General features: G+C 36.8%; 1 long non-coding RNA gene across 1 annotated transcript in view; it reads right to left on the bottom strand.

The window, feature by feature from the left end:
* LOC147916531 (uncharacterized) overlaps positions 1-18,595 on the bottom strand; it is a 34,667-nt gene extending 16,072 nt beyond the window's left edge. The window contains exons 1-2 of the long non-coding RNA XR_015552777.1: positions 18,478-18,595; positions 1,289-1,435 (exon numbers count right to left, since the gene is read on the bottom strand). This is a non-coding gene — a long non-coding RNA (uncharacterized LOC147916531). The remainder of the gene's footprint in view (positions 1-1,288; positions 1,436-18,477) is intronic.
* Positions 18,596-24,956: the final 6,361 nt, after the last annotated feature.

Here is a 24,956-nt window from a genome sequence, read left to right on the forward strand (position 1 = left end):
CAGTCCCACCTTATCTGTGGGGAATACCTTTCAAGACCCCCAGTGGATGCGTGAAACCATGGATAGTACCGAACCCTATATATACTATGTTTTTTCTCATACATACATACGTATGATAAAGTTTAATTTATAAATTAGGCACAGTAAGAGATCAACAACAATAACTAATAATAAAATAGAACAATTATAAAAATATACTGTAATAGAAGTTACCATAGATCTTGGTAACCTCAACATAGGATTCTTTTCTTTCCTTATTTAGTTGAGAACTTTCACCTTTTTACTTAAAGGAAGCAGTTTTCCGCTTCTCTTTGGTGTATCCGAATTGCCAGCATCACTACTCTTGTGCTTTGGGGCCATTATTAAGTAAAATAAGGGTTCCTTCAACACAAGCACCACAATATCACAACAGTCAACCTGATAACCAAGATGGCTACTAAGTGACTGATGGCGGGTGGCGTACACAGCAGGGATCCGCTGGACGAAGGGATGAGTTGTCCTATGTGGGATGGAGCAGGACCCTTGAGATTTCATGACACAACTCAGAACGGCATGCAATTTAAAACTTATGAATTGTTTATTTCCGGAATTTTCCATTTAATATTTTCGGACCATGGTTGACCGCAGGTAACTGAAACTGCAGAAAACGAAACTGCAGATACAGGGGGACTACTGTAATATCTATTTTTATATCATAGGTATTATAAAAGGTGATTATTCTTAGAAATACGGTTTTCATTATTTTTGTAGATTGTTGAATCTAAAGGACATAAAAGAACAATTCTGATTAAAAAAAATCTCTTAACAACTTATGTGCATTTTATGAATTGATTTTTCATTTATTTATTAAGACCACAGACTTCTACTGAAAGCTTACCAGATATCAACCACTGTGCTAGACTCTGGAGATACAGAAATAAATAACACACAGCCTCAGCCCCAAGGCTCAAAGTCTAGTGGGATTTTCAGATACATTTAAACAAACATTTATAAAATAGTGTGACCAATGCAAGAACAAAAGCAAATGGGTAACAGAAGCAGGAACAAAGGTGATCTAACAAGAATGGACAAATATGGGGGTCTAGTGAAATGTGACCTACATTTCTTCTTCAAAGCTTCTGAACGATGAGAAAGTTGTTCTAGGCTACAAAACAGCATAATAATAAACATATAGAAGGTGTAAAAAGTCACGGATTGTTAGGGAAGTTCCATATAAAATTTGCTGTGCTGGACTATTAGGAAGGCTGCTATGACCCAAGATGTCAGTAATGACTTAAAATTTACTTACACTTGCAATATTTCATGTTCTTTTTGTCTTCACTGACCATCTCCTCTCAGCCAAGTAGCTGGATTGCATCGTAGGCTGCTTTATGTGGCTCTGGGCTCTTTAACGTGCAATAAAGGAGCAATGCTTTTTGATACAGTTGAACAGCTGCTGTTAAGAACAAGATTAACAAATGAGTCAAAATGTGCTGCTGAGGGTTAGTTAATGCATTATATCAGTGTTAATTAAGGTATTATTAAAAGGTTGACTGTTGCCTCTCACATTCCTAGAATTTACACACACATTTCGTTAATCTTTGCCCTCTCTGTGGGATAAGGCACTGCACCTGTTCTTCTTCATGAGCAGAGTATTGCCTGCCAGATAGCTGGTGCTCAGCTCCAGGCAGGCATGGATGACATGTGGCAGATCAAAGAGAAAACATCCCAGAGTTTGGTAGGGATTTTACTTTCCACTTATTTTGGTAATGCACTGGGGCCTTTTCTTATTGCTTATCTGAGTAGAATTGTAAGATATACTCATTAAATTCTTTCTACCAATGATGTCCTCATCAATATCAAACACACATTTTGTGTCACAGGCATATTCTCCAAGATTTAGATACTCAAATATGTGACAAGAGTACAAGTGTGGGAAAATGTCTCTGTTTTACACCATGGAAAATATGGCTGAGCGAAGAAAATAATGAAAAAGAGAAGTAAAATATTATTGGGGCTGGCAAAGTACAGTATCATGTGCAGAGATATTTGGAGGCATGGGAACTAGAATCTCTTTAGAGATGCTTGGAGGTAAGATTTCAGAGCTTTGAGGGGCAAAGTAAATAAAAATAACAGCAATAATAGTAGCTATCCTTTATGGAAAACCTGCTCTGTCAAGCACTGTGTTATGAACTTTGGATATTTTATTTCACTTAATCTTGGTTGGCATGTATTGGAGGTCAAAATTATCCCCAGTTTATAGTGGAAGACACCCAGACTCCAATGATTAAGTGACTTGCCCACTGTCCCACAGCTAGTAAGAGGCAGAGCTGGATTCAGCCGTAGAAGGATCTACCTCCACAGACTGTGCTCTTAGCCATTATCTCGAATTGTTTCTATATTTGGTAGCAACCAGCTACCAGCAGAATTCCAACTGCGACTTTCAGTCAAGACAAGTGACTGGGTTTCAGGGACTGTAAACACCACTCATATAGATTTTATGCTTCTGTGATTACTGGTTTGTTAGAATGTTATTGCTAGAGGAATGAATTTCAAGGGATGATTGCTTGTCAATCAAGAAGAGTTTATAGGGAAAATATCTGATTTCTCCAAACTCCAGAATCTGGCCCTCAACTTTGTAAGCCCAGATCCTCAACTTTGCCATATCTGTTCAAAACTGATCAGTCTCTTGAGGCCAGAGGGACTCGTTTTGAAATTAAAACTGCAAGAGACAACTACGTCCATTTAATAATGTCAAATGTTAAATACAACTGTAAATCATATCAGAATGGCTCATTTCAGCTGAGCAGCAGGTTCTTGTCCTGTAGGATACTATGTGGGAAGATAAATGATAATCAGAAGGCTGGTTAGTGACCATGGAATCAGAACAAAAGGGGTTGAATGAACCTATCTATCTCTTCTGTAGAGATATGTCTTCCAAGTAGACTAGGATGCAAATGATCAGGAAACAAGACCTCTCCCAGGTCAATGAGAAACACACTGACAAAAATCTTGCTTTTAGCCTCCTCTTCACTCTGGGTTCTTTATTGGTCACTCCATCCTTTTGAAAAATTGTAGCTTTCAGAAACACACTCAAATTCCAATTATATATTTCTGAAGTTACATTCCAGTTATAAATGTACTCAAATGGCTGCATATTTTCAAAGTATTGTTAAAAGTGTTCCTTCTACAGATATCAAACTCCATTCATTTCTGGAAGATTTTTAAAAAACTCTCTCTTGGAAGTGACTCTAAAGCTGTTTACCACTCACGTACTTCCAACATGTTAAGGGAAGTGGCCACTGTGTGTGCCACCATTATATGAGGTGGTAGGGGTGCAGGGTGAGTGCTTCAACAGGTCCTGACTGGTTTCCATGAATCCTCTCTTGCAATTCTGCCATCATTTTCTATGCTGGAGCCAGAGTGATCTTTCCAAAATAGTAAACCATATACCAATTTTCTGCTCTATGTTCTGAAACAGGTGGCCTCCCACTATGCTCATCAGAGTCTCAAAATCCTTAATATGCACTAAAGGCCCTGTAGTATTTGACCCCTACCAGCCATGTCTCTCTCCAAGGTCCCTTTGTTCTTCGAGGTCCAACCACACAGGTTGTCTCTCAATCACTTGTATGCACTGATGTATTTCCTACCAGAAAGTCTCTTGATATGCAGTTTACCTTACCTGAAATGCTCTTTCCCGCTTTTTACCCATTTAATTCCTACTTATCCTTTATATTTAGATCAAGTCTCATTCTTTAGAGAGAGACATCTCTAAGCTCATAATCCAGGTCAGGTTCCCCTGTTATATACTCTCATAGTACCAGGAAGCTCACCTCCATATACCTGCTCTAAATTATAATTAGTATTTATTCATATAGTTATTTTATCAATATCTGTTTATCCTACTACACTCCAAATATGAGTGTAGTACTACACTACAGTGTAGTAACTGTGTAGGAACTACACAAAGGTCCTATTCGAAAAGTAGCATATCATTGGTGACGAGCACAGTGACTGATGCGTAGCAAGTGCCCTCAAACAGTTGTGGAGCAAATTAATGCAAGTAAATAATGCAAACTACTAAGCATGGTAATTTTCTGTGTCTCTGTGATGTTTAATTTTTTTCAAAATTGAGCTATTTTAATTATTTTCTTATTGTTATAAAATGACTTCATACTCATTATAAAAACTTCACCAATACAGAAATAAATACAGTAGAGAATAAAAATCTGACAAAATTCCTGCTTCTCTTCCAAGAAATGACAACTATTCCCATTTAGAGGAATATCTTTCCATTCTTTATCTTCTCTGTGGTATATACGTGTTCAGTTTTTACATGAATGAGAACATATTATTTAGGCAGTCTCTTTTCCATTTAATATGATGTGATTCAATATGATTCAATTCCAATACATATAAATCAATCTCATATTTTTTGATACTCATCTGGAATTCCATTGGATGGATGTGTTAAAATTTGTTGTACTAGTTCCTAATTGATATACATTTAGCTTAATTCCAATTATAAATAATGCCTAACCTTGTAGGCCCATTGTGTCTACTTTTTCAGCAATATATTTACATAGATTCCTAATAACAGCATTGTTGAACAAAGGCATGTCTGTCTTAAATGTTGATGTAATTTTTTTCAAATTTCTTCCATTAAAATTTTACAATTTAAATATCCACTAATAGAAAGAGTGTCTTCATATTGAAGTTGAACACTTTCATAAAGTGAAAGGTGTTTTTAGCCTGTGAAATTAGCCTCCATATTCCCCTAAATTTAATGCTCTTACTAATGAGATAACTCATGTAAAGAAAACATAATAATTATACATGAGAAGGTAAGAGTATATGTCTTTTTAATTCCTGGGTAGACTTATTAGGTCATAAGTGTTTGGAGCCTCTGAAGTAGCAATTGATAAAAACGCTGATGAGGCTCTGATTACAAAAACAGAATACTTAAGAGTAAAGTGTATTAGGCCCTGGAAAGTTAGATTTCATCATAAAATAAGCTCTGTAAGAGTGAAGGAAGATCTCAAATTGTGAGAATAAAGGGGACTGATCAACAAGACCAAGAAAACAATGGAAACTTTCCACTTGGATGGTTTTAGGCCCAAATTTCTAAGAAAATCTATCTAATTGTTCCCCCTTCTGTACCTGTTGCTTCTCACTATAAATATTATAATAATCAAAACGTAATTACAGAAAGTTTCACAACTATTTGCCATGCACCAAACATATTTATATCACTTTCTTCTTGTGTTTAGCAGCCTTCTGTAGACTGCCGTGGATATCCAAAGTGTGGCAATAAGAGAGATGTTGAAGTCATATGCTGGGAGGAAGCCAATCAAGAATTATTTGAAAGCAAAAAAAGAAAAAGAAAAAAAATGTATTTATCTAGAATTTTGTTATGATGTAAAATGGCACTTTGTTGGAAAGTCAAAGCGTTAAAGATGGTAGGGTTAACAAGCAGTTTCAGTTAGTAAAAGTTCATGGAATCCAAGCCAGGCTCTCTTGCCATCTAACTCAGTTATCTGATCATAGCCAACTTGGGATATGAGAAGATAGGACACCATCAGTGTGAAACAATACAAGGAAAGTAATTCTAGTCTATCTTAAAATTCCAATGCCAAAGTTAACAGTATTATATTTCCTTACTAATAGGAGGTTATACCCCAGTTCAAACTAGGCTTCTTGCATCTCAGACCTATTTTCATTTGATCAATTCCGAATGGAAGGAAAGCACAGCTGGTCACATCTCTATTCAACAGCATGACAACCCCTCAGACGTTGTGAGCCTCTGGTTGTTTCTAAATGACATAAAAAAAAAAATTTCAAAAGTAAGTATTTCCAACATTGGGAGAAATGGTGATTTTCTCAGTCCAGAGTTCTTCAATAATAGTGCTATTGAAATTTTGGGCCAGATAATCATTTGTTAGGGGGCTGATCTGTCCATTGTAGGACGCTTAGCAGTATTCTGGATACCAGTACTACCCTTCCATTTGTGACAAACAGAAATGTCTCCAGACATTGTCAAATGTCCCCTGGAAGGCAAAAATCACCCAACCTCTGCTGAGAACCATGGTATTATTGTTTTGGGGAAGACTACTCACTTACAATAGGCAAGAGGCATGTATACATATCAGAAAGGGTCTTGATGTCTACAATTTTTCAGTTAGATGTACCTAATCTGGGAATCCAGTTCTCAATAAATAGGAAAAAACCTTCATGGTTATCTTCAGGATATTTCCAAGGCTGAAAAATAGATTCTTTGCTCTGAGAAGTTCATTGGGATGCCAGGGAGGCAGGCATCTTCCAACACATCTTAACACATAGACCGTGATTCATTTGCCTGCTTTGTGCCAGGTAGAGTTCATAAAAAATAATCCCAAGAGTTTCAAGCAATCAACTCCTTGTCCACATTTAGAATTGTGCATGTGTCCCCAGAGACATGCAAACCACACTTAAATACTCATATCAGAGATAGAATATTTTAGAATCAATTCATCAGCTCTTTGATTAATTTTTTGTTAGCACTAAAATATAAAATCCCTATATCTCCATATTAGCAAAGAAAGTGAGGGAGAATAACATTTGTTGGATCTCTACTATTTCACATGCTTTAAATACATTTATTTAATCTTCATATCAAGGCTGTTGGATCACTGTTATCATTCAAATTTCATTAAAAGATAGGGAAATTGAGACTTAGTAGGTTTAAGTGAATTCACCAAGATAAGACTGTAGGAAATAACTAAGGAATGAATCTATCTTAGGTCTACCTCCAAAGGCAACATTCTCTTTCCACAATATTATGGGTCTATTTTCTTCAAAAAGTAAAAAAAAAAAATTGTCAAAAATCTTTCTTGAAAAGTCCCATTTATGAAGAAAAATATTACATTAGATAAAATCAAAATCACTTATGCTTTTAAAAAATAGTTCTTAAAATATCAAAAGAACATTTACAGGTCTGACTGATATGATAATGAACACACATTTTAAGAATTGAAATGTAGAACTATTTAAAATAGAAAATGAATTCTTAGCCAAAATATGTGCTCCTGGAAAATAAAAAAGGAACATAACCAAAAGGCATTGAAACTAAATCACTTCCTGAGCCATAATGAGCTTAGGTTTTTAATCAGACTAATGAGAAAAGATCTGTAATTCGGCACAGCTCATGAGTCACACCGAAAAGTTTCTCCCTACAGTTTCATGGCAGTCCTTGATGTATCATTCATTAGGTGCTGGAAAAGCAACATTTTCAAGAACACAATGAACTGCAGACAGACAGGAAAAACAACAAGGGAGCAGCCCTGGGTCCTCCCTTCCAAATGGCCCTTTATTTCTTCCGTCAGTGTCTCTCAGCCCCTCATCTCTAAGCCATGATTATCGCCTCTCGTCTTTATCAATCTGTGAATCATTGGTGGGGTTCGGAATTGTGTTCCTGAAGACCCCTATAATAGAAGTGTGGGACGGTGGAGAAACTCCTGGAGGAGGTGAGAATACAATCAATTAAATCTCACTCAGGCACTCTGCCCTCTCCCAGGAGATCAAGAACACAGATTTTAAAATTTCACTGATATCTCTCTTCGTATAGTCTGCCCAGCACGACCTCAAATGCTCTAAGTGTGCATTGTCTGTAGGGGAGGAAGCATGGGCGTTGGTGGTCAAGACTGAAAATTTGCCACACGAGCAATTGCCTCGTAGTTTAAAAACTAAGATGCAACCAAAAGATTTTGGATCCAAAAGGATCTAGAAAATCCAGAAGCCCACCTAGACAAAGAGCCAGTAAGTTCAAAGAGACTTTGAAAATGAAAGATAGGTACAACAGAGAGATACGATAAAACAGGAAAAGCATGAGTCTGGAATTGGAAGATAGGAAGAACTGTCTGGGTCTGATGCTTTTACCTGAGTGACTTTAGGAGCAAGGCTAAATTGCCCTAAACCTCGATTTCCCTGTCTATAAAATGGGGATAATGAGAATTCTGTTTCACAGGTTTGTTTAGATAATACAACATAATAAGGCATCTGAAAATTAATTTTACTGTTATGTTTCACATTTATAACTATTTTGTAATTAAGTTACATTGAGTAATAATCTTATAAGAGGCATGCCAAGTCCTCATTATTTATTGACTCTTGTCTCTTCTACCAACTTTCGTTGAGTTCTTTAAAGCCGGGACAGGAAAGTCATTTCATCCATACCTAACTGATTCCTGGGGGAGTCCCAATCCCTCATGTGGAGGAGGGGTCCGAATCTCTCATCCTAAATTCTGGATGGATTTTCTTCTAGGCAGGCCTGGCCAAGAAAGCTGATCTATACCAGCATTTCGGCATCTAACCTGACCACAAGCTCTCTTTTTCTTTCTTTCTTTTTTTTTTTGGTGAGGAAGATCAGTCCTGATCTAACATCCATGCCAATCCTCCTCTTTTTGCTGAGGAAGATTGGCCCTGGGCTAACTGCCATCTTCCTCCACTGTATATGGGACCCTGCCACAGTATGGCCAGACAAGTGGTGCATAGGTGTGCGCCTAGGATCCGAACTCAGGCCACCAGCAGTGGAGCGCACCCACTTAACCACTACGCCACAGGGCTGGCCCCTTTCTTTCTTTTTTTTTAAGCAAATCTTTCATTTCCTTGAAATGTCAGCTGATGTTTCTGTGTTCTTTCAGACTCCTGCCTCCCTCCCTTGGAAGCCTCTGCTGGGGCTGTGGGCTTAGCTGCAATGACAGCGATGGACATTAGGGAGCAGCAGAACGCAAAGGAGCATCACCGGATCCTGGAAAAGCTGAGTAGGTGAGTCCAGGTGCAACAGGAGCCTGTCTACCCCGCCTCCACGGTCAGGGGTCCTGACTCGGAACCTATCTGACCTCCCAGGAAACAGCACGGAACAGGGACAGTCATTGAAGTCGGAAAAACTTCGATTTTGAACCGTTTTCCAACTGTGTGATCTTAGCAGTTACATAATATCTCTGGGCCTTGGATTCCATTATTTAAGAGGTTAGGATCATGATATCTTCCAAACAAGATTGCAATAATTTTTTTGGCTGCAAAAGAATAAACACGGTGCCTGAGTCATAGAAGGCATTCAATAAATATTATTTTTCTTCCATAATTTTGTATGACCTACTTGTATTGACATTTCTCATCTTCAGTTCAGGCCAGCCTAACCCAACTTAAGGATCTAGGGTCACACTAACCACTCAGCTAGCTTATCAGCTAGCCATAAGCCTGATATACCTCCACTCCCAGCTCTTGCCTCCACAGATTCTGAGCTTTCTCCACAGTTAAATCTGACTGGATCATGACCTACCAAATGAGAAGAAGTCGGATTGAGAAAATCTTGCATCAGATATACGATGAGTAGCAAGAAGACCAGTGTTATACGCAGGCTCTAATAGATCCCTCAGTGATTTCTACCTCTTGTTCCTCAGGGCCCTGTGTAATGCCTTCCCCTGGAGTAACCTGCTTCTAACCAGCAGCATTCGGCACCATTGAGGGGATGTTGCTTCTGGACTTAAGTTACAAAAAAAAAAGTGACTTCTGTCTTGGAGGAAGATTCTCTCTCCCTCTCTTACTAGCCTTGATGAAACAAGAGGCATGTCAGAGAGGCATGTGGCAGAGAACTGAGGGTAACTTCTTGCCAACAACCAGCAAGGAACTGAGGCTCCATACAACAGCCTTTATGGAACTAAATCCACCCAAAAGCTGCATAAGTGAGCTTAGAAGCAGATTTTTCCCCAATTGAGCCTTTAAATGACACCCCAGCACTGGCTAACACTTGGATTGCAGCCTTGTGAAAGGCCTCGAAGCAGAAGACTCAGCTAAGCCATGCCCAAATTCCTACCTCCCAGAAATTTGTAGATAATAAATGTGTGTTGTTTTGAGCTGCTAAATTTTGGGGTAGCTTGTTGCACAGCAACAGATAACTAAGCAAGATGAGATGAGACCAGAGAGTATGTAGGAGCCACATCATGTGGGGCCTGGTAGAACACAGAGAAGAAATTGATTTTTATTCTAAGTGCAATGGGGGACCACCGGGGATTTTTCAGCATAGGAAAGACATGATCTGAATTACACTTTAGAAAGATTTTACTGGCTGCTGTGAGGGGACTGGACTTTACAAGATTGCTTTACTGATATTTCACATGTCTTCTTACCAAAATTAAAATTGTTTATTCTTTCTTCAGAGGAAACGGAAGCACTCTTTCTACCATCTCTTCAGTCACACTCACGAATGGGACAACTTTTGTTCCCCTTAGAATCATTTACTCAGGATCAAAATTTCCAGTTTGGGAAGGTATTTTTTAAATTTTTTGGGGGGGGGTAAATCTAGACGCACATGCACTTGCAAGAAATAATACAGAGAGATCCCATATATCCTTCACCCAGTTTCCTCCAATAGAAACATCTTAAGTAACTGTGATACAATATCGCAATGAGGAAATTGGCATTGATACTATCCAATGACCGTATTCAGATTTGCATGCATTCACTTGAGTGTGTCTGTTTAGTTCTATGCAATGTTATCACATGTGTAAATGTTTGTAATCATCACCACAATCAAGAAAAGAACAGTTTCATCACTGCAAGGATCCATCGTGCTACCCTTTTATAGCCATACCCATTTACCTTCTCCCTCCCCCACCCATAATCTCTGGCAACCACTAGTCTATCCTCCTCTATAATTCTGTCATTTCATGAATGTTATATAATAGAATCATATGATATGTAATCATTGCAATTAGCTTTTTTTTTCCAGTCACCATAATTCCCTTGAAATCCACTAAAGTTGTGATGGTATCAGCAGTCTATTCCTTTTTATTGCTGAATAGTGTTCCATGGTCTAGATGTCCCATGGTTTGTTTAACCATTCACGTGTTGAAGAGCATCTGGGTGGTTTCCAGTTGTTGGCTATTATGAAGAAAGCTGTTACGAGCATTCCTGAGTAGGACTGTGTGTGAATATAAGTCTTCATTTCTCTGGAGTAAATGCCCTAAAATGCAATTGCTGGGCCATATGGTCGTTGCATGTCTAGTTTTATAAGAAATTGCCAAACATTTTCCAGAGTGCCTGTACAATTTTACATTCCCACCAGCAATGTATGACCCAGTTTTTTTGTATCCTCACCAGCATTTAATGTTATTACCATTTTTTGTTTTTGCCATTTTGATAGGTTTATAGTGATATCTCATTGTGGTTTTAATTTACATTTTTCTACTGGCCAATAATGTTGAACATCTTTTCATGTGTTTATTGGCCATCTGTATATCCTCTTCAATGAAATGTCTGTCATGTATTTTACTCATTATCTAATTGGATTGTTTATTTTTTTTTTACTGCTGAGTTTTGAATGTTCTTTATATTTTCCTAGGCACAATTACTTTCAGATATATGGTTTTCAAATATTTTATGCCAGTCTGTAGCTTTCATTGTCTTACAGGTTCTTTCACAGGGAAAATATTTTAAATTTTGATAAAGTCTGGTTTATCAATTTTTTCTTTTTTTTTTTTTTTTTGTGAGGAAGATCAGCCCTGAGCTAACATCCATGCCAATCCTCCTCTTTTTGCTGAGGAAGACCGGCCCTGAGCTAATATCTATTGCCAATCCTCCTCCCTTTTTTTTCCCCTTTTTCTCCCTAAAGCCCCAGTAGATAGTTGTATGTCATAGTTGCACATCCTACTCGTTGCTGTATGTGGGACGCCGCCTCAGCATGGCCAGACAAGTGGTGCATCGGTGCGTGTCAGGGATCTGACCCAGGCCGCCAGTAATGGAGCGCGCACGCTTAACTGCTAAGCCACAGGACTGGCTCCTATAAATTTTTGCTTTTTCTGATCATATTTTTCTCTCAAGTTTAAGAACTCTGCCTAGCTTAAGATCCCAAAGAATCTCTCCAATTTTTTTTCTAAAAGCTTTAAAAAATTTTTTCTAAGTGCTTTTTATGATCCATTGCAAGTTAATTTTTATATAAGGTGTAAGGTTGAGGTTAAGGTTCATTTTTTTGCCTATGGACATCCAATTGCTCCAGTCAGCATCAGTAACATATATTGAAAAGTCTATCCTTCCTCAGTTGAACTGCTTTAGCATCTTTGTAAAAAATCAGTTGGTGGATATCCACATGCAAAAAAAAAAAAAAAAAGAAAAAGAAAGAAAGAAATTAGATTCCTGTCTCACATCATATGCAAAAAATGAATTCAAAGTAGGTCATAGACCTAAATGTAAGAGTTAAAAATATAAAAATCTTGTAGGGAAACATAAGAGTAAATCTTTATGACTTTTGCTTAGCATTTAGATATGACAAAAAAGCACAAGTAAAAAAGGAAAAATAGATAAATTGACCTTCATCAACATTAATATTTTGTGCTTCAAAAGACACCATCAAGAATTGAAAAGACAGGGCCAGCCCCGGTGGCTTAGTGGTTAAGTTCAGTGTGCTCCACTTTGGTGGTCCAGGTTTGGTTCCCAGGCGTGGACCTACACTGCTCTGTTAGTGGCCATGCTGTGCTGGCGGCCCACATACTAAAAAAATAGAGGAAGATTGGCATGGATGTTAGCTTAGGGCAAATCTTCCTCAGCAAAAAAAAAAAAAAGAAAAGAAAAAGAAAAAGAAAGAATTGAAAAGACAACCCACAGAATGGGAAAATATATTTGCAAATCATATATCTGATAAGGGATCTGTATCGCGAATATATAAAGAACACTAACAACTCAACAAGAAGAAGATAAATAACCCAATTTAAAAAATGGGTAAAGAATTTGAAAAGACATTTCTTCAAAGAAGATATACAAATGCCAAGTAAGCATACACAAAAAGTTGCTCAAATTCATGAGTCATTGGAAAAATGCAAATCAAAACTATGGTGAGATACTACTTCACACATACTAAAATGGCTAAAATTAAAAAGACAGATAATAACAAGCACTGATAAGGATGCGGAGAAATCAGAACTTTCATTCATTGCTGTTGCAATTGTAAAATGGTGCAGTCACTTTGGAAAACAGCTTGACAATTCTTCAAGATATTAAGCATAGTTATCATATGACCTAGCAATTCCACTCATAGGTATATACCCAAGAGAAATGAACACAGATGTTCACACAAAAACGTGTACACAAATGTGTTCAGAGCAGCATTATCATAATAGCCTATATATATATATATATACATATATATATATATATATATGTATGTATATCTATAGCAAGCTGGAGCAGGAGAATCAGAATACCAAAAAGTGGAAACAAGCCCAAATGATGAATGGATAAAGGAAATATGATATATTCATACAATGGTATATTTTTTGGCAATAAAATGGAGTGAAGTACTGGGACATGCCACAAGATGGATGAACCTTGAAAATACTATGTTAACTGAAAGAAGCCAGTCACAAAATACCACATATTGATCGATTTCATTTATATGAAATGTCCAGAATGGGCAGATCTATAGAGAAGAATTTCTTTTGAAAGTGAAGAAAATGCTTGTTCTAAAAATAGATAGTAATGATGGTTACATAACTATGAGAATATTCTAAAAAAACATAACTTTTCACTTTAAAAGGGTGAATTTTATCATATAAAAATTCTATCTCAATAAAGCTATTATTTAAAACAAAACCAGAAGAATCAGTTGTGCATATTTGCATGGATCTGTTCCTGGCTTCTCTATTCTGTTCCATTGATTGTGTGTTCATTCTTCTGCTAATACCATTTTGTCTTGACTACCATAGTTATAAGCTAGAATGTTTCCTCCCATTTTATTCTTCTATTTCAAAATTGTTTCAGCTATTCTAGGTCCTGTGGCTTTCCATATAAATTTTAGAATAATCTTGTCTACATCTACAAAAAACCTTCCTGTGATTTTGATCGGAATTTCATTAAACCTATAAATATATAGATGGCTATATTATGCTGTCTCTTCCAAATGCATTTGGCCCTGAACCCCTTTCTGGCAGAATAACTAATATTCTGCAAAACATAGTTTAGGAAATCCTCATTTAAGTAAATTTGCCAATGACAGAGCCATAATTATAAGTGGAATTTAAAGGTGTCTGGCACCTATATCTAAATTCTGAGGATTGCCACAAATCCAAATTTTGTTACAGGTAACAGGCAAGACAATTTATTTAAAATTATGGTTTTTGGCTATGTATAAATTCTATAATTTTTTAAAAATGTACTTGAATCTTTAAGACATTTATCAGCCTATAATTTTGTGAGCTGACGAGGGCAGGCAGAGGTGATAGAGGCCGTTGTCTGCTGGATAGAGGACTAAGGTAGAAATTATGATTTATATGAGGAAGTCAGTACCTCCAAGCTTGATCAGCAGAGTGCGATTTGGAGAAAGAGTCTCTCTAAATTTAATAACTAATGAACATCAACTGAGAGCAATGAAATGAGAAAGCTGGCGGAGGAATAATTGAAAGTTTGTTGGATCAGGAGTCAAGAGACAGTGTATTTATTAGTCCTATTCCTGGTGCTAACCAGCTGCGTGAATTTAGGTCAGCTTCTTAATTCCAGGAGCCTAGCTTCCTCCTGTTTATGATGAAACAGTCAGCACTTAGTAGTCACTATGAGCATGATTTAAGAATTAGAGAGATTTAGGACTGAATCCTGACTCTGCTACTTCCTTACTCTGAGGCCCTGGACGAGCTACTTGATCTTCTTAAGCTAGTGTCCTCATAGGGTTCTTGTGAGGATTAAATAAGATAATGCATATAAAGTACTTAGTGCACTCAAAAACTGGTAGCTATTACCATTTGGAGACCGAATTCATTAGCGATCAAAAGTACATGTTTGGAATCAGACTGCCTTGGTTTTAATCCCATATCCATCATTTATTGGCCATTGAACTTCAGACAAATAACTTAAATACTCTGAGCCTCAGTTCTTTAATCTGTAAAATGGGGATAAAGTTTCTATCTCTTAAAGTTGTTGTGAAGATTAAATAATGCATGCAGGTAGCGGTTTAGCTTTGAACCAGACACTTATTATTAAGCACTAAAGAAATGTCAGAGATAATCATTATTAAAGATGCTCAAATAAAACTAGGCAGTTCCTATACACCGGTAGGATTAGGGCTACAATCATTACTGGGTGGTCACATCTTAGCTGTGAATCTTAATACACTTTGGCCGCTTAACAGTTAAAGAAATACACATGGAAAGACAGAGATGCCTAAACTAAGAGTCAACAATTTTCAACACCCTACTATGTGCAAGATATAGCAACAGACACTGCATGGACCATACTGGACGAGTTCTTGTCAATAACAGAACAGGGACTGCCACCCGAGTTAACCCTTGACCTTAATCTTTCCGCTGGACTGCATTTGTCATCATTTAGATCCCAGTTTTCCAATGCCTCACCTTCAAGTTTCTCCGTACTGACTGAAAAATCTAAGTTGATGTGAAACTCCCAAAGCTTTGCACTTCTGCTGGGAGCAGTGGTCTTATGATTAGTTCCAGCAATGTTCACAGATGACAAGACTGCATGTGCCACATGGAATTCCTTGAGGCAGAGTACTATGTCCTTTTCAGGAAATGGGATTTTTCTCTTAAAGTGAAAATAACTCTTTTCCATCATGACATTGAGTTATTTATCGCAGTTATGAACTTGGAGAAAAAATCCTATGGTGATGCACTGCATATCTTTTCTTCAGACTGGCCCATTATTATTATTATTTTAATGGGGACTTTAAGATCTAGAAATCAATCCTTGTTAGAAAATAAAAACATACCTCCAGTTTTGTTGTATTGTCCATCTAGAGTTGCCAGATAAAATACAAGATGCACAGAAAAATTTGAATTTCCAATAAATAGCAATTTTTAAGTATATCACACATATTGTAAAGGATATACTTATACTAAAATAATTATTTTTTTTATCTGAAATTGAAATTTAACAGTGTCCTCCTTTTTTATTTGCTAAATCTGGCAATCTGAGGATCCAGTAGATTAAAATTGTTTAATATCTTTTTCTTCCACTATCTCTAAGTGTAGAGAGTATATGTCTTAATGCATTATTTTTTTCCTAGTGTTCATCCAAGAACCTGACATATTATAGACACTTATTACTACATATGGATTAAAATGGAATATATGGAAGTTTATTCCTTAATCAAAGACATATATGTCACTTGGCCACTAAGTTTTCAGAAAGGAAAATGCCTCTTCTTTCTTTAATTAGAAATGTAGATACCATCAGATGGTGGCGTTAGGATGAATCCTAGAAAAAGTGAAGGAGAAAGAATGTGTCTGTCTAGTCAGTCAGATTAGGGCAAGTCTCCTCTGGCAATTGGTGGGGTAACATATATCAAAGCCACAGAGCCTATAACATTCTTGTTAGCCTATGAAATAACTAATGACTCTAATGTTTCACACACATTTTCATCATCCATTCAGGTATCATTGGCTCACCAGTTCTTTTGTTTTTTGTTTTTTGCATGTTAGCAAAATTTTCATACTGCTGATCTAAAAGAATTCTGGACCATGAGTGGCCATTTCAATTCATGTGAAAATTTTCAAAGTGTTATTTTCCAGTATGCTTTTTATAGTGTGTTTAAAGTAAGTCTTTGACTATGTTGTTGGCCTTTTAAATTCACAAACAGTAACTTAAAAAAGAAGCAACATTTCTACAGTAAAATATTAGCCTTGTGTTAAGTGGGGTGAAGACAGAATATGGGGCGGATAATTGAAGAAGAGATGGGGCTTGGGTGTAGGAGTGCGAAAGGTGTGGGCGTGGGTGACCTCAGAGTGAGCACACTGCACCGAGCTAAGAGAGCCGACTGAGTCCCAGGCAAAAGGATCACCAAAAGGATATCAGAGGAAGTGATTTACAAGGACGAGAGTCACACATTTGTATTCCTTCTGGTAATCATGACAAAGTGTATTACAAGAGGTGGTAAGCTATTTTTGTCAGATGAGAATATTCCCCTTACTTCTGAAAGGAATATCCTGATTTTACTTAAGGAAACCACCCCTCTTCCATTGCATATTACCTTGTTATAGCTGTCATTCAAGGTGTCCTATTCCGCATGGCCAAAATGTAGGCACCTAACAAGCTAAGTCAATCAGGTTCTCTCTGCCTGAAATTTGAGTCTTGATCTGTGTGACACAAAGACTGGAAAGTATTATAAATTCATTCACCCCCACATGGTGCTCTGAAGAGACTGCAAGTTCCAACTACCCAAATCCAAGAGATGTCCCAGATTCTGGGCTTTCCATATCCTTCTAACACTTGCCTCTTTGCCCGAGGCAGCAAGAGTAGTTTTCTGTGCTTGAATCTATGAGCCCTAACTGATATAAAAGCTATTAGCCTAGCGGGGATAAATTATGAGTATAGACTGGATAGGAATCATCTCTAGCACAGCTGAATGGAATTAGCGCTTGAGGATTAGCACACTTGAAATTCCATGGTAGCTTTTAGTAAGAAATAACACAAGTGCCAGGAAGTAGCACCAGCAGCAGAAGCATTCTGGAAGCCACTGTCTCTTATTTTCAAGTTCAAATGTCTGAGAAGAACTAGAACAAAAGAGGAAGAAATATGGTGCATGTCACCCAGTAGCTCAGAGGATATGTTAACTGTTTATCTACAGAACTGCCTAGAGAATACTTTAAGAGGAGAAGGAGCTGGATGTTGCATAATAAGGGTACAATAGTTATTAAGCTCTGCTGTCTGAGCTCCAAACCACCCTTTGGGTTCTTGGTGAAGCACATGTGCTTCCCTACTAGGTTCTGTCAATAAATGGTGCTAGACGGAGACTACAAAGATGAAGGGATTGTTCCTTCCTCTTTTTATTTCTATTCCTGTCAGCATCTCCCTAGCAAGTGTTCCTTCATACCAGCAGGATCTGTTACTCCAGGCTTCCATTTTTCCCTCATATTCCCAGAATGAGTTTCATAGAGCCCTCTCTGAGATGTAGGACCAGCTGACCAGTGCCCACTTTTCCTTCTGAATTTCAGCTCTGCATGGCCTCTCCTCTGGGTTCCTGAGATAACAACTTAAATTGGGACATGCTCAGAGGTCTGGGTCCCAGTTCTACAGAGTCTCTTTTCCTTGATCCTGAGTACCAGAGTCAGTTAGATGGCACCCACACTTCTGAGGTCTACAGGCAAGCTCTGCAGAGCCTCTCCTGTAAGCTTCAAGGTTTGAATCATCACGGTCTCTTCCATTTGTTCCATCTTCCTTAAGAATGGTAGCTGTTTCGGGTAGTTACTCTCTCTGTGTTACTTCAGGGTTCTCCTCTTACAGTACTTAATTTAGAAAAAAACAGTTCTAGCAAATAGACCCTCATAAAGGATTCTGAGATTGGTTTGGTTGTGGTCTTGACCTTGAACACAGTACTGAGCTTCTTGACAATCAGAAACCAGATGACAATTGTTCTTGTTTCTATTGCCATGTAACAAATTACCCCAGAACATAATTGTATAAAACAACAACAATTTTATTTTGTTTATGATTTTTTGGGCCAGGAATTTGAGAAAGGCTCACCTGTTTGATTCTTGCATAGAGTGTCTCATGTATTTTCAGTCAGATGTCAACTGGGGCCACAATCATTTGAAGGCTCAAGTAGGCTTAACATCCTAGACCAGGAGTTGGCAAATTTTTTCTCTAAAGGGAAAAGAAGTGAATATTTTAGGTTTTATGGACCATGTGGTCTCTGCCATAACTACTCGATTCTGACATTTTATTACAATAGTATTCACAAACAATATGTAAATGAATGTATATGTCTTTATTTATTTCAGGAAAATAGTTTAAAAAATAGGCAGAGGATTGATTTGACATGTGGTCTCTGGTTTGCTAATCCCTATCCTAGATGGATCTTTCAGATGATTGGCAGTTGCTGCTGGCTATGACCTGTGGGTTAATTGGGAAATGTTGATCTGCATGTGAAACCTCCATCACGGTGGGCTTAGAGTAATCAAATATCTTATATAGGGACTGGCTTCCCCCATCTCAAGAGAACAAGGTGAATGTTCCTCATTCCATTTAGGCTATCAAAAGCTAAAAATAACTTTGCTCTCGCTCTAACATCATCATCATCATCACCATCACCAACAACAACAACAAAAGGATAAATTAAAGAAAGAATGGGACAGAAGAAATATTTGAAAAAAATAATGGCAAAGAGCTTTCAAAAAGTTAAAAACAGACACAAAATCACAGACTCAGGATGCTCAGAGAACAGCAAGCAGAACTAAACAACAATAACAAAAAGATCACTATTTGTATTGTGATCTTGTATTGTGCATTGTGATGTATGCATATTGTATTCAAACTGCAGAAACCAAAGACAGAGAAAAGCTCTTGAAAATAGCCACAAAAAAGAACACCCTACCTATAAAAGAACAAGGATAAGAATTAAAGTGAACTTTTCACCAGAAATCATGCAAACAAGAGGAGATTAGAGGAAAATATTTAAGTCTTGAAAGAAAGTAAAATCAATCTAGAATTTTATATCCAGCAAAAACTATTTGTTAAAAGTATAGGAGGAATAAAGACTTTCTCAGACAAACAAAAACAATGGGAATTCATTACGAGCTGACTTACTCTGCAAGAAATGTTAAAAGGAATTCTTATGAGAGAAAGAAAATGAGATAGGTGCAAAACTTAGATCTACATAAAGAAAGGAAGAACATCAAATAATATAAGGTAAGATAAAATATTATTTTTCTTTTTATTAACTGGTCTAAAAATAAGTATTTAAAATAATAATAGTAATGATGTATTGGATGCTTATAGCATAGAGATAAGTGAAAGTAACAAAGGCAATGTTATAAGGGAGGGATTGGAAATACTACAGTATATAAATATAATACTATATTGTACGCTACCTGCACTACACATCAGTATAGTGTAACAATAGTGTTCTTGAAGGTGGACATAGACTAGGTAAAAATGTATATTGTAAATTCTACAGAAACCATTAAAAACTTTTAAAAAGAAGTATAGTTAACATACTAAGAGAATAGATAAAATGGAATCACATAAAATGCTCAATTATAACCAGAGAAGACAGAAAAAGAGGGAAAAAAGTAACAAAGAATAAATACAAACATGGCAAATAGTAAAACAACTATACTAATAATCACTTTAAATGTGAATGGTCTAAGTACACCTATTAAAAGGCAGAGATTATCAGATTAGATGAAACAAAAACAAAAATAAACAAGACCCAACTATACATTGTCTACAAGAAATACATTTTAAACGTAAAGAATTAGATAGGTTAAATATAAAGAGACAGAAAAATATATACCGTGTTAACACTAATCAAAAGATCTTAAGAAAGCAAGAGTAGCTCTATTAATTCAAAGAAAGAAGATTTCAGAACAAGAAAAATTATCAGCCTTAACGAAGGGAATTACATTATGATAAAAGGGAAAAATTTCCAAGGAAGTATAACAATCTTTAATGTGTATGTCCCTAACTACAGTGTCATAACATGTGAACCAAAAAATTGTAGAATTGAAAGGAGAAATAGATTAATCCACTATTATAGTTTGAGTCTTCAGCACTCCCCTTTAAGTAAATGATAGATCAAGCTGGCAGAAAATCAGTAAGGACATTGTTGACCTTAAAAGTACCATTGATCAACTTAACCTAATTGACATTTATAGAATATTCCTTTCAACAACAGCAGAATACACATTCTTCTCAAGCTCATATGGAATATTCACAAGTATAGATCTCATTCTGGTCCATAACACATACTTAAATGAATTTAAAATTGTAGAAATCATACAAACATTCTCAGACCACAGTGCAATTAAACCAGAAATCAATAACAGAAAGACAGCTGAAAAATATCCAAATATTTGGAAATAAAGCAACAAACTTCTATATAACCCTTGGGTCAAAGTGGAAGTCTCTTTGAAGAAGATAAAATTTAAAACATTTTAAATTTGACTAAAAATAAAAATGCAACTTATCAAAATCTTTGGGATGTTGTGAAAGTAGTACTTAGAGGGAAATTTATAGCACCAAGTGCACATATTGAAAAAGAAGAAAAACCTAAAATCAGTAATCTAAGCTTACTTTTTAGGACTACTGCAAGAAGAGCAATTTAAGCCTAAAGCAAGAAGAAAATAAATAACAAAAATTAGAGAATAAATCAATAAAAAATAGAGCAGAAATTAAAAACAGGTTAAAAATAGGGAAAATCAATGAAAGCAAAAATGGGTTCTTTGAAAAGATCAATATAGGGGCCAGCCTCATGGCCTAGTGCTTAAGTTTGGTGTTCTCTGCTTTGGCAGCCCGGGTTCAGTTCCCAGGCATGGACCTACACCACTCATCAGCCATGCCATGGTGGTGACCCACATACAAAATAGAGGAAGATTGGCACAGATGTTAGCTCAAGGCGAATCTTCCTCAAGCAAAAAGAGGAAGATTGGCAACAGATGTTAGCTCAGGACAAATCTTCAGCAAAAAAAAAAAAAGAAAGAAAAGAAAAGATCAATATAATTGATCATTCTCCAGCCAAGCTGACCCAGAAGAAAATAGAGAAGACACAAATCACCAATAACAGAATGAAAGAGGGACCATTACTACTGGTCCCATGGACATCAAAAGGATAATAAATGGATACTGCAAACAAGTCTATGGGCCAACTCTTTGAAAGGACAAATTGATGAGTAGGCTAATATTTACTAAAGAAATTGAATCAAAAATGAATAAGTTTTCAAACAAGAAAGCACCAGACCCAGATGGTTTCTCTGGTAAATTCTACCAAATATTTATGAAAAAATAATACCAATTCTCCAAAACTTTTTACAGAAAAGTGAAGAAGAGGGAAGACTTCCCAACTCATTATGAGGCCACCATTACTTGATACCTGAACCAGATAAAGATTTTACAAGAAAGGAAAAGTATAGACCAATATCTCTCAGACACAGAGACAACAAAATTCTCAATAAAAGATTAGCATATCAAATCCAACTATGTAGAAAGATATTATGCCATGACCAAGTAGAATTTATTCCAGGTATGCATGCAAGACTGGTTCAACATTCAAAACTTAATCAATGCAATGCATCATATCAAGAGGCTAAAGAAGAAAAATCATATGATTGTTATCAATTTATGTTGAAAAGTATTTAACAAGCTACAACACCCATTAATGATAAAAACTCTCCAGAACTTAGAAATAGAGGGGAATGCTCTCACTTTGATAAAGAGCATCTACAAAAAATTCCAACAACTAATATCATATTTAATGGTGAGAAATTAGTTGTTTCAGAGAGAGCAGAAGATTTAAATAGATGAAGCACTATTTTTTAGAGTGTTGAAACTACTTTGTATGATACTGTAATGATGGATGCATGACACTCTGCATTTGTTAAAACTCTTACTACTTTACAGGACAAAGACTGAACCCTAATGTACGCAAAGTTTTAAACATCATTTAGGAGGTTGGAGGATCTCATGATAGAACGCAGAATGTGACAAAACAATTAAAGTGTACTAAACATGTATAAAATCACCTCACTGAAGGTGGTAGAGAGAACGGTGCTGATCTAAGTAATTTTGGAAATAAGTGGAATCTGTAAGACTAAAGGCAAAAGGAACTGTACATAAGAATAACGCTTTAGTTGATAAAGTTTTCTCCCACAGAGTTACAGGTTAACAATTATGAAACTACTGTAAATGTATACTGAAATTGAACAATTATGTTTATGTGTGGCAAATGGTGAGAGCCATATTTCTCACTGTTGGACTGAGTGATAAGAGACAAGCAAGAGGAAGAGTCTAGAATGATCCATGTGGTAATAGATTAGAGTTGGGGACATAAGGATGAGTTCATGTTCAGCTTACCATAGATAAAGGTGGTTGCATACACAGATATTAATAGATATATATACACATTTTTTAGCATATATATTCTTTGCTCTGTCAACTGAGAGGGCCTATAAGCAATGACATCCCAATAGCAACAAGCACTCTTAGCACTCAGATCTTGGTTCTAATACCATGTTCCCCAAAACGGACTCAGAACTTCTTGGAGAAATGGCCGACCCAAGAATGGGGTAGAATATATACAAGACAAGCCTGCAGCATCTTGTAGTTACAGAACGTTGAAAGTGCTAAACACACACACAGTGATGGGGACATGTCAAAGGGACACAGTAGCCAACTAAAAGAGCTCCCAGTTGCCAAAGCTGTATCACTTTAAGCAACAAAATAAAGAAGTATTGAGTTTCTAACCCAAAGTATAAAATAAATATCCATATACTTATACCAATATCCAACACTGACACTAATAGATGATCAAATTAATTAATTAATTAATTAATTAATTAATAGGGTAGAATAAACAAATGTCCCATGAAGAATTCCAAGTAATTTATGTAGATGCTCCACCCTCAAACAGGTGGAACATAACTCCCTACTCCTTAAATGTGGGCTGTGCATGCTGACTTCCTTCCAAAAAAGTACAGTAAAAAAGGGGGGAGGGATCTTAAAATAGATAAATATGGTATACACTACCTCAGCCAGGTGATCGAAGTTAATATCAACAACGATGAGCCATACTGATCGTATGTACCCTGGATATGATGTGATGAAAAATGGCATGTTACCTCTGCAGTCTTCCTTCTAAAAGCACATAACTCTGGTGCAATCATGATAAAAACATCAGACAAATCCCAACTGGGGGCTGTTCTATAAAATACATGACTACTCAAAATTGTCAAGGTCATCAAAAAACAAAGTAAATCTGAGAAACTGTCACAGCCAAGGGGAGCTGAAGGAGACATTATAACTCAGTGTAATGTGGTATCCAAGACGGGATCTGGAACCTGAAAAAGGACATTAGGTAAGAACTAAAGAAATCCCAAAAAAGCCTGAGCTTTAGTTATTAATAATGTATCACCACTGGTTCTTCAGTTGTAACAGATGTTCCATACAAATGTAAGATGTTATAAATAGGGAAAAATCGGTGTGGGGTATACTGTAACTCTGCGCTATCTGTGCAACTCCGCTGTAAATCTAAAATTGTTCTGAAATTTTTTAAAGTTTATTTAAAAAAAAATTAAGCACAGACCAAATGACCACTTGGTATAATACTACAATAGACCCTTATTAATTGGATAGTTAATCAAATTAGATGACCTTTAAGTTTCTTTCCATGATTTTTAGGTCACTAACATTCTTTACAGTTTGTTTTGATATTCAAATATAGAAAAATATGATAAATATGTATATATACTAATCTCAAATTTTAAAATAGAGAAATAGTTAAAAAAATTCTTAACTTTTATTAAGCACATCAGAGAAATGAGGTCGCAAGATAACCAACGATGTGACCTGAATTCCTAAAGAGAGATGGGATTTATGAAATGGCTCACCTGTGGCCACCACATGGTTGTCATATAAGCAGAAAAGAAGAAATCAGCTAAAATGTTAATGAATTGTTAAAGACCGAGTGGGAGCTCGAGTTAGTCCAGAAAAGCTGGAGATGGGAATCCAGCCACAGAGCAGTTTGCATTTACTCACCAGTTCTTTCCCTTAGGTCTCTACCAGGTGCTCACTGGGTGAGGGATGAGGGGTGAGGAAGACTGGGTGAGGGCAGGAGACCTGAAAACACCCCCTTTGCTGATGCAAGCCTGAAGAAGGTGATCTTTTCAGCTGAGGCAAAGGCACCGACCCCACCTACTTCCCTGGACCCTCCTGTCACACCAAGAAAAAGCTTTCTGTTGCACTGGGGCAGGAAATGCCCACCCAAGACCAACCACAGATTCAAGGCAGAGTTGGCTGCCATAGTGAGGAGAGGCAGGAACGCTAAAATTTCACCTCCAGAGGCCCAGGCGCATCGGACTAGCCTAAACCAAGGCTGGCCTAGAACAACAGAGAACTCCCGGCTCCCACGGTGAGAGTAAGCTACAATAGCCCACTGCTGAGGAAGGGACAAGAGCGTGGAGAGAGATCTCTTCTATAGCAGAGATGTGCAGGGATGGCTGAAAGCCACA

The sequence above is a fragment of the Ceratotherium simum genome, chromosome 7 (genome assembly GCF_057802395.1).
Source record: "Ceratotherium simum simum isolate JZ-2026a chromosome 7, ASM5780239v1, whole genome shotgun sequence".
Taxonomy (NCBI): Eukaryota; Metazoa; Chordata; class Mammalia; order Perissodactyla; family Rhinocerotidae; genus Ceratotherium; species Ceratotherium simum.